Raw genomic sequence first — 11354 nt, forward strand, 5'->3', positions numbered from 1 at the left:
GGATCTTCTATGAGTCTGTCGTGGCCAGTGCTATCCTCTGGGGCAGCTGGCTGAGGGTTGCTGATGCCAACAGACTCAATAAGCTGACCCGTAAGGCCAGTAACATTGAGGGGATGGATCTGGACTCTCTGACAGATGCTGTCCAAAATCAAGACAATACTGGACAACTCCACTCACTCATTCCATGACGAGGTCAGTCACAGGACCACATTCAGTGAGAGACTGATTCCACCTAAATGCACCACTGAACGGCACAGGAAGTCAGACTGTTTAACTCCACCTTACAACCACAGTATTATAATCACATACAACAATATTTTGCACACTTATTATGTATATATCTTTTATTATCATATTGATAATCTATTGTCTAGTACATATTGTACAAATTGCTGTTCTAATTTTGTGTCTTAATAGAGTGTTTTAATATATCCTTCTGGTATGTATGTATATATATTCAGAGATAAATATATGTTTGTATATTGAGCTTTATACATATTTACCTCCGCCAAGGAGGCTGTGTTTTTGCCGGCATTGGTTTGTCTGTCTGTCAGTTTGTTTGTTTGTTTGTCTGTCTGTCTGTATGCAAGATAACTCAAAAAGTAAAGGACGGATTTGGATGAAAAATTCAGGAAATGTTGATACTGGCACAAGGAACAAATGATTAAATTTTGGTGGTGATGGGGGGGGGCACGAGGGCCCACTGATCTGCCTTGGCGGAGGTCTGCGCTCTCCAAGTGCTTTTCTAGAAAAGAGAACGCAGACCTCCGCCAAGGCAGATCAGTGGGCCCCCTACCCCCCCAACCCCGATCACCACCAAAATTTAATCATTTGTTCCTTGTGTCAGTATCAACATTTCCTGAAATTTTCATCCAAATCTGTCAATAACTTTTTGACTTATCTTGCACACAGACAGACAGACAGACAGACAGACAGACAGACAAAGAAACAGACAAACAAACATCGGGGAGGGGGGGCACTGATCTGCCTTGGCGGAGGTCTGCACTCTCCGAGTGCCTCTAGTTATATATTTTACTTTTCTGTTGTATTGATAATTTCTTTCCTGCTACTTTTTTATTATACTTGAATGGAGCGACTGAAACACCCACTAATTTCCCCCTGGGATTAGTAAAGTATTCTGATCCTGATACCACATTGTTCTACTTCAATCTGATACTTCTCAGAGCATTTCTTGTTTGTAAACTTTCATTTACCGGCCTATGCAATGCAGTACTCTGGACAATCTTTTGTTTTCATTTCACTTGTTTGTTATTTGTGTTGCACTTAGCAAATGATGATGACAACATCAATAAATTACAGTATATCTGCAGTCGCTTAGCAACCCACTCCATATTGTACTCACGGTTCAGCATTAGGATGCCGCAACTCGGTTTAGTTACCCACCACTTTAATGTTACAGATAATAGTGATGCTGACATTATGACTCACCATTGTAGCTAACACTCTGCCAACTCCTTAATGTTGCTACTAGGAGTGCACCAACAGGCTAAATGACCCATGAAAAAGCTTCAGTAGAGGATACCTCAAGCAAAGACTTTAGTCTTCAGTATTGAATCATTTATGGATTCATACCAGCCCTTTAAAATACTCTAATCACTGATTTTCTGTTATGTAGTTACACAGACAGTAGTTAAGGGAAAGTCTGTTCTGCTTCCTGACAAAAACAAACAACTGGAGCATTATACCACAGTAAAATCCTCAGTACATCCCAGCTTAATGAAATTCTTCAAGGGTGGGTAGCTTTTTAAGGCTGATTAACACTGAACAAGTGAAAAACTGTGGGGGAAAATGGTTACAGAGGAACATTATCCATATGCAAATTGAACTACAGTATGCTCACCATTATAGTAAAAATAGTAGGACCCAAAGGACAATGTTTACATGACAGTGTGAATTTCAAGATGAAATCATTTATTTGCATGTTCTTGCTTTTGCAGTCATGACACATCTATAGCAAGTACAGTGTTGAGCTGTTGTGGGAGGTTGTGTGAAAATCGGCTGCTTATTTTTAATCAGCTTGCGAAGGCACTATTAGATTTATGATGTTAATTTCATGGTGTGAAGATCCAGAATTGCTCGGAAATGTTCTCCCTGCACTGCCTTTAGTTTTGCTCTGCCTTCTGTTACCTTTAAATAGAATGACCCGACAACACAGAATACTACAGCGAGGACTGTACACTACCATTACAATAGTTCGGTATGCAGACTGTTTGCAGAACACCCAGCAGACATGGGAAAGTCATCATTGAACTGTGAACCTTAGCGACTGCAGTGACAAACTGTACTCAACAGCACATTCACTCAGAGTGTCTACAGCAGTGATGTGATGAGCTGGTGAGGCGAGGAGCCACAGCCAAGTCACCACTCAGTGACCTCATGGTACCTCAGACACCACATTATTGCTCAGATACACAAACCAGACAAGCATTGAGGCAGGAGATTAACCCCACCAGAAGATCTTTTTCTCTGCCTTTACAGATCAGCACACTTTCATTATCACTTAATCATTACCAGCTAAATCTGTAGGTTGATTGAAAACAGCAACTAGTTCCACTTTTAGTCCTAGTCCTATTTCTAGTTCTGGAAAGGAGTGCGTCAGGAAGGGAATCTGGTGTAAAACATCTACTAAATTAACTATGCAAATCAGTGGACATGTGCAGAGGAGGGATAGATAATGAAGATGGAGTTACCAGGCAGGAGGCAATGAGGAAGACCAAAGAGGAGATTCATTGATGTGTTGAAGGAGGACAAACAGGTAGGTGGAGTGACAGACGATGCAGGGAACAGGGTCAGATGGAAGCAGATGATATGCTGTGGTGACCCCTAAAGGGAGCAGCTGAAAGCAGACGGGTTAGAAAATATCCCCAAACGCTGGAAAAGGTGATGTGTTTAAATTCTTTAACTCAAGAGAGAATCTTCACTGGTCTTACAATTCAATTTCAATAACATTCAGCAGTTAATAGTAGGCTCCATGTATCTCAATGGGCTATCTGCAAGAACTTTTTTATATTCTAATAATATGAACTTTCTCTTATTTTTTTAGTAGTATGTGTTTGTATATGTGAGATTTAGCAAAATTTGAACTGTAAAACTATGGAAATGACTCAAACATAATGAAGGCCAACTGCATCAAACAGAAAGTCAACAAATAATATAGCGTATAGGATTTTCAAACTCAAAATTGCTTCACAGTAATGAAAAACACATTCAGTAATTGAAAATAAGTTAACAAAATAAACTTGGTAAATATGACAAGAATTTAAGAATAATTTATTCTTCTCGCAGGCCCAGTACTTCACATTTCCTATATTTTATATATCTATTTATCCTTTATTTATCCAGGAACATCCCATTGAAACACAAGAGGTCATCTTCTAGGGAGTCCTGTTGAAAATTGCAACTAACAGTTTCACACAGAAACACATAACGAGCATAAGAACAGCATAAAAACAACAGTAAAAGAAGAATAAAAGAGAAGTAAAGAAGATAAGAAAGAGGCAAATAGACCATACCAGTGTACATTACTGCACATGACTACCTTTCATTAGTCAGTACGAGGAGCCAGATAAATACCAGATAAATACCAGATAAATAGCCAGAGACAATACTTTCAAAAATCAGACTGAGAGTGCATCATTTGAACAGCTACATCTATTAATACCAGATTTTGTTTCTTACCTGTGTATTTAACATTACAAAAAACAAACACAAATCCTTCCACAGTTCATGACAACTAGAGAGGGGGGCTTGAATCCAAATATAAAAGCGAGACTAACAGATGTCGAGTAAACCAATCACAGATAAGATGGATGTGACGTAATTATGTGACGAGTAGATCCCTAATGTAAACAAAGCTCAGCATGTTTCCATCATGGCGCGCAGTGGTGGTGTTCGAGTAGAACTTTCAGTAGTACTTTGAGATTCCGCCGAATGAAAAGTGCTTCATTAATGCAATTTATTATTTTTTTAATTATTATTTTTTTTTAATAGAAACTTCAGTGAATGATTACTGATGCTTTTGTCAGAGAAATTTAAGAATACAGGGTGTAAGCTGTAATTCAATCCTTATTTTTGAATTAAGTAAACAACCGACAACAGCTGTAAAGAGATTTGTGGACATGGAACTGACTTTGACTCGCGACAGAAAGAAGTCGCTGCATATGACGCATTGCGAAACACCTGCCCCCCACACTTGTGATTGGTCGGTATAAAATAGATAGTGCATATTTCACAGTGATCGGCCCAATTCCAGACTGTTCTCTCAGGATTGAATACACTGAGAAAACCAGATGGCTAACCAGGCTAACCATAGACTGGCCTCACAGTTCCATTTGTTTATGTTGGGTACGTCATGGTGAATCTTTGAAATGAGGAATATCAAAACTTCTACAACTCAACCGTAGATCTAAAACAAATTAAACTCAATTCACATGAAGAGGCTGTTACTTGTAAAGTTTTGGTTTGTCGCTTTTGCTGTTTGACAGATGACTTAAATGGTTCATTGATTATTGGAGTAGACATAAGTAGGCCGGTTTTAGGATCAGATAATCAATGAACTCCTCTAAACTCACAGAAGAAAAGGTGTAACTGGTTCAACGCTATACAAAAGCAAAAAAATATATATATTTACACACAGATCTTGCTCAAAACAAGAGCCTCAAAACAAAAACACAATCCTACTTAATACAATGCACGACTCATTTTGAATCATGACTAAGAGGCTGCGGATGAATCATTTCAATATCAACAGTAGCAGCATATTGATTCAAAACTCCATTCAAGAAAAACAGCCCCCACGTTACTACAACTCATTTCTACATCAAAGTCTCATCCCTTCACAAACCACACACTTTTCTCTACAAAGTCTGGTGCACAGTTGGTGTGTGGCACTTAACCAGTTGATTCCAGATAAAATAAAAAGTATTACATTTAGGAGGAGTTTGTGATTTCACTAGAGAAGGATCAGTGGTGTCCTAGAGGCTGCAGCCAGCCTTTCATACTGATGAGCATCTGCTGGGAGACAAAATAGATAACTGTCTATGGAGGAACACTTGTGTCAGCCTCCTGATTGGCTGATAAATATTTCATGCTATTTTTTTTTTTTTAGCAGCAAGGCATCAGTATCTCCAGTATTCAGAGTTAAGATGTAATCCACCCATTCCACCTATCTACCCACCCACCCATCCATCCATCCATCCATCCATCCATCCATCCAGAGTAACTTCTGAACTATAAATGAAGCTGAAATTAGTGCTGTAAAACGATTAAAATTTATAATCAGATTAATCATAGGGTTGATGTGGATTAATTTAGATTAATCCCGATTAAATATCATTCATTTTTAATCCGTATTCATCACATTTCATTTTGCATAAGCAAACAGACTCAAAGAAAAAAAGGAATATATATGCACTTAACGTGTTGGTGGCAAGCTAGGCAACGCGTTAGCTGAAGCGCTGGCAGAATCCCAGACTAATGTATGTAATTTGTAAGACTGACCCTTTATTATAGAGAATTTAGGACTCATAGGGACCACTTTTGCTCTATTTGCATGTATAAAAATGTATCTCCCTTCTCTTTAATGTATACGATATATGTGGTTGTATGCAGAATTAAAGGCAATCTGCTAAATGGTACAGCGGGTTTTTTATTTATTTATTCATTTTTTGGTAGGTGTGGGGCTCTGTTGGAGCATCTGTGGGAAGCAGGGGGTTGGGACTGTTCTTGTTTGTATTGATTCATGTCTGTAACACAATTTTTCGAATCCCGCTCTGTCCTAGTCAGTCCGTTGTGTCCTTGGGTAAGACCCTCCCTCCCACCCTCCCACCCTCCTTGCCTCCAGTGCCACTCACACTGGTGCATGAATGCTTATGAATGTTTGGTAGTGGTCGGATGGGCCGTTGGCGCAAATTGGCAGCCACACTTCTGTCAGTCTGCCCCAGGGCAACTGTGGCTACATATGTAGTTTACCACCACCAGAGGGAGAATGTAAGAGCGAATGAATAATGGGTCAATAATGTAAAGCGCTTTGAGTGACCAAAAAAGCGCTATATAAATCTAATCCATTATTATTATTATTATTATTATTACTATTATTATTATTATTATCATTATTATTATTATTATGTCTGAAAAGTCTCTGCATAAATACCGATACAAAAAGACTTTGTGCAAAAAAAAAATCATTGATTTTGAATCTATATTTATCACATTTCATTTTGCATAAGCAAACAGACTCAAGAAGAAAAGGAATATATATATATATATGCACTTAACATGTTGGTGGCATGCTGGGTGACGTGTTAGCAGAAGTGCAAGCAGAATCCCAGACTAAAGTATGCTTTGTGTTAATGTGGTATTTCACGCTAGAAGTGCTTCGGTGAAAAGAAAACTCCTTCCTGCAGAGTGTGTATAATAATTTATGTCGGTCAACTGTTCCGTCTGGGGCTTTTTTGTCCTCATATTTCCATCCAGAGGATCAACCAAGAGGAAGAGTTTAGTGTCTTCCATCTTTATGGGTTGGTTCTGCTGCTTGTCACTACCAGATCAACTGTCCATTTGTTCATGTGTGACACTAACTCTACTTGGACAAACTGCCCCAAATGCATTGACAGAGACATTCAGAGTCATTCTGTGCTGCAGATGGGTTAATTGGGTTAAAATTTTTAATTAGATTAAACATGATGATAGATTAATCCCCGTTAACGCGTTAATTTTGACAGCCTTAGCTGAAATATATGTTTATTTCATACATTACATGCATGCAGTCAGGCTCACACCTCCAGATTTATAAACAGTTTTTATCCAAGTGCCATAAAAGATGAACTGCTAATATCAGGACTGACGGACTGTACAATACATTATTTCTATACTGTATATTACTTAATTACTTTTATTTATTATTATTTATATTGAGATGCTATTTTATTTATCTGTTTTATCTTGTTTGTCTTAATCACAGTTGCAGGGCTTCAAAAACATCCAAAAGTGTCATTTATTTAGAGTAAAAGACTCTATAACTCAGTCACTTTCATCAGGACTTGGGTTTGGCTGACTGATAGTGAGCTGAGACTGTGGAAAATGTAAGTAAATAACCCACGAACTGTCAAAAACTGAAATATTGACAAATCCTGATTAGTGACAGAAAGATATCACCTCATCTTTCATAGTTGAGCCACTCGCGGCTAGGACTGAACAATTAATCAAAAAAGATCCACAATGTAAAGTCAAGTGCTATATTCAGAATGCAGGAGCGGTAACCCTTTGATTAAGGTAAAATGTGTCACAATATATCATTAAAATGCTCCATCAAACATTGTGGGATTCTCGCTGCCAATAAATCCTACTCTCCACTTTAGAAGGACTATGCTTCTTTGGATCAGAGCCCTGAAAAAAGCATGTCATTATTTTAATATTTGTGTCAGTGAAAATGAAATTAAAAAGGCACCATTCAGACTAAAAACATGACTCATCTCAATTGTAAAATCTGTTAAGATAATTGCAGTGTGATTTTTTTTTTTGTCATTCAGCCTACTTAGACTGCCTAAAATTCAAAGTCAGAGGAAAAGTGGGAACAAATAACATGCACGGAGTACAAAAACCCTGACAAGGCTCTTCACATGCATTGTCTTACTGCAGATGGCTTAAAGGCATGTGTATGTGTGTGTTTGTCCCTGGTTTGAACTAGTTTTTAATATTCATAACAAACCTGCCATAACTAATACTGAAAACTGCAAAACCTATCATATTTATGTTTGATCCCATGAAACATGATTCTGGGGATCTGTAAGGGACCATTTTGTTTTAACCCATAAAGAGTCAAATATCCACTGCAGACCAAAACCATCTGCTGATCTAAAATGTTTAATAACTTCTGATCCACTAATCCTATCAAGACATGTAAATAATTGGTGTAAAATGCAGTTTGTCATCTTTTAATGGTCATCAGATATGACCTGTTTGGATGTTCAGAGGCTCTGTAGTTACCATGGAAACACTGTCATCTTCTTCAACATTGATTCACCCGTAAAACGCATGGAGTTGGATCAATGACAGTGGATGGAGATGCTTAGTTTATGTTCAGTTATTGATAGATTTGCTGGGAAAAAGTAACTTTTTCTTCAGTTTTCTATGTTTTAATATATTAACCTTTGAATTTACTGTCAATTTTGACGAACACCTAAATTAAATATAGGAAAATACATGATTCACAGTGAAAAATGCAAAATACATCGGATAGTGTCATAATAAATTGTGATGAATCACTTAAGAAAGGTTAAATAGAGAGAAACATTTCAATCACAACCACTTGGGAACTGACAGAAAAGTAGCACTAAGTCTTTATGGGTCAAACATAAATACATGTGAGATGAGGGTGGGATTTAATAAGTTTTCTTCTTCCCACTCCTTTTGAGCAGCACATATTGAATTTATTGCATTATTACTAGTGTACATGGCAATTGCTATATTGTCTTGATCACCTTTATTTATTAATGTATTTGTTCTGCTATTGGTTCCTTGAACACATAAAAGTTTTTTTTTCCTTCTGCTTGAAACAAATAAATGAATGAATGAACTAAATACTGTAAAATACCTGATTTTCACGGACAAAATGCAAAATAGAGAGGACAGTATAATGATAAATGGTGATAAATCATTTGAGAAAGGTTAAATAGAGAGAAAAATTAATTTGGGAACTGCCGTAAAAGTCGCACTGGGTGTTTATGGGTTAAGTAGGTTATAGCCATAAAATAAAACAACAGTCAACTGAATAATCTGTCAGTGTAGAATATGCAGGTGGCTAGATGTGACCGACAATCCAATCCAATCCAACTTTATTTGTAAAGCACTTTAAAACAACCACAGTGGACCAAAGTGCTGTACAAAAGAATAATTAAAACCAAAATAAAAGAATAAAATACAAGAAGATTAAAGAAAAAAGAAACATAAAAAGCCATGCAACTAAAAACAACAAAAAACAAGAACGATAAACCACTATCAAATACCAACAATAGAATAAAACTAATACCTTCAAACATCTCACATGGTTTCAAAAGCCAAGGAGAAAAGATTGGTTTTAAGACGGGATTTAAAAACAAAGAACAGTTCAGGGGAAAATATTCATTGAAGTTTTTTTTCTGCCTCTAAGGGGCCTCTGGTGTGATTGAAACTGCCATCTGCCTTTTGACTTTTTAATCCAGTGTCACCATCATGAAATGGATACCCCGTGTCCCCCCCCCACCCCCACCCCTCCCCTGGTGAGACGCACAGCGGAGGAGTGACTGGACCGTGGGCTGCAGAGACAGAGACACGGCTGAGGGAATCCCTGCACAAACCTGCAGTAGTCCATCCAGAGCAGCTCTGCACACTGCCTTCAGTCTGCACACCCTCATACCAGGGCTAAAGCATAACCCAGATAAAAAGACCTGCTCAGCTCCATTGTGTGGACTGGGCTCAGGTCTGCTCCAACTGCTCAGATCGCGGCAGAAAACGCGCAACGATTAAATACTGGGAACAAAACAGGATGAATGCAGGAGAGAGGAATAAGGAATGCCAAACCCATTTACCTGAGCGGTTGACAGCGATGAGCAAGTGTTGGATAATGACCCTTCTTCCTCTTCTTCCTCCTCCTCTTCTTCTTCTTCTGTTGCTGATGCTGCTGCTGCTTCTTCTTCTGCGCTCTGATCCACGGTCCTCCTCAGCCTCCCTCAGCCTCCCAGCCAAACCCCCCCCACCACCACCACCACCTTCTCTCTCCTCTCTCCTATCTGCTCCTATCCCTCTCTCTCTCTCTCTCTCTTTCTCGTTTCCTCTCCACAATGCATGCCGGGAACGTGTTGGGTGTAGTGCGCTCATTACCGCAGTCGCTCCACGATGCTGATTGGTCAATAGGGTTATTGGTAATCAATAAGAGCAGCTTCAAGAAACACAACACAGAATCCATCTAAACACAAGTGCGTCATCTGTTTTCCTGGTGTTTGATTTGCCTTCATATCTTTGCATTGATTTTTTTTTTTTACACTTATGGGATTGTTGTGCGCATATTTTACGTGCATTTCTTTCTTTCTTTCTTTCTTTCTTTCTTTCTTTTTTTAAAATAATTTTGGTTGCGTTCATTCTGTGCTTTTTTGTGCTGAACATGCTTGTACAGAGCATACAAAATGTGCTATTGAACCCCATTAAAACTGCGTATAAATTGACAGTGAGAGTATATGACACTAGACAATAAATAATAATGCATAAAAATTAATGTTGCTCTGTTAATTAATATATAACAGGCTGTAATGATTCAACACAAAAAAATGTACATTGCATGTTATATATTGAAAATAAGGTAATTTTTCTGTTTTGTCGTCCAGAACACGATGGCATCATGATAAACACCAGGCATTTAAAGGGTTAAAATATTTAGAAATTAATTAGTATTTATTAGCTCAATAAAAGTACAATATATTCATATATATATAATATTTTTACAGCTTGCCCTTAAAAAGTAACTTGTTTTATGCACAGTGAGTGTGATTAATATTAGAACCAGCCTTACGGGTTCATATAAATATAGTTAAGGCTAATTTGTGTAATTCCTAAATGTATACTCAAATATATTTTATCATTATTATAAATGCAGCCTAACTCTGTACATTTAGATGTCACTATGGAACCCTACACTTCATTTCTCTACTTAGACCCTCTGTATAGCCTTCATTTCAGTAGTACAGGCTTTAGTTTATTGCTTAAAAGCTGGCCCAGAAATATTGTAACAATTAAGCAATTGATAAGAATTGAAAATAATCACTCAACTTATTTGTTATTAGTATATTCAAGCTCATTCATTAGGTTTTGGGGGCTGGTAAATCATTTGTTTCAGTACATTGACACTGAAGGCTATTACATTCAAGAGAAAGGCATATTGTACTCCACCTACTACTACAAATGAAAGCCAATGTTGGCCCTAGTCTGTCAGATTTGTAACAAATATTGTGTTTGAAATTGTGCATTTGTCATATTCACATGAATAATAACTGCCATTTAGAAGAATTAATAGACAACGTTTCACTTAAGTGAGATGATAGAGATACATGTCAGATAGGTATCAGCAGAGATTAACATTAGATGTTGGAACTAAGGAGCAGAAGGAGAAACAGTCAGTCTATAGACACTGATGTACTGGAATGTAATCCCACAGTACACCGTTTTTTTTTAACCAACGGTCTGCAGCCACGATACCACTTAACTGTCCCTGATTTTGATAAACCTAAACTTCAAAACCGTTACGATAACTTCACGGTAGTAAACTCTAAACACAAAGTCAGGAACAGTGCCTCACAAAAGAG

General features: G+C 37.7%; 1 protein-coding gene across 1 annotated transcript in view; it reads right to left on the reverse strand.

Moving 5' to 3' along the window:
• Positions 1–9697, reverse strand: part of syn3 (synapsin III) — a 130861-nt gene extending 121164 nt beyond the window's left edge. The window contains exon 1 of the mRNA XM_030149013.1: positions 9588–9697. The gene's annotated coding sequence lies outside the window, so the exon portion shown is untranslated. The remainder of the gene's footprint in view (positions 1–9587) is intronic.
• Between the last annotated feature and the right edge of the window lie 1657 nt (positions 9698–11354).

The sequence above is a fragment of the Sphaeramia orbicularis genome, chromosome 12 (genome assembly GCF_902148855.1).
Source record: "Sphaeramia orbicularis chromosome 12, fSphaOr1.1, whole genome shotgun sequence".
Taxonomy (NCBI): Eukaryota; Metazoa; Chordata; class Actinopteri; order Kurtiformes; family Apogonidae; genus Sphaeramia; species Sphaeramia orbicularis.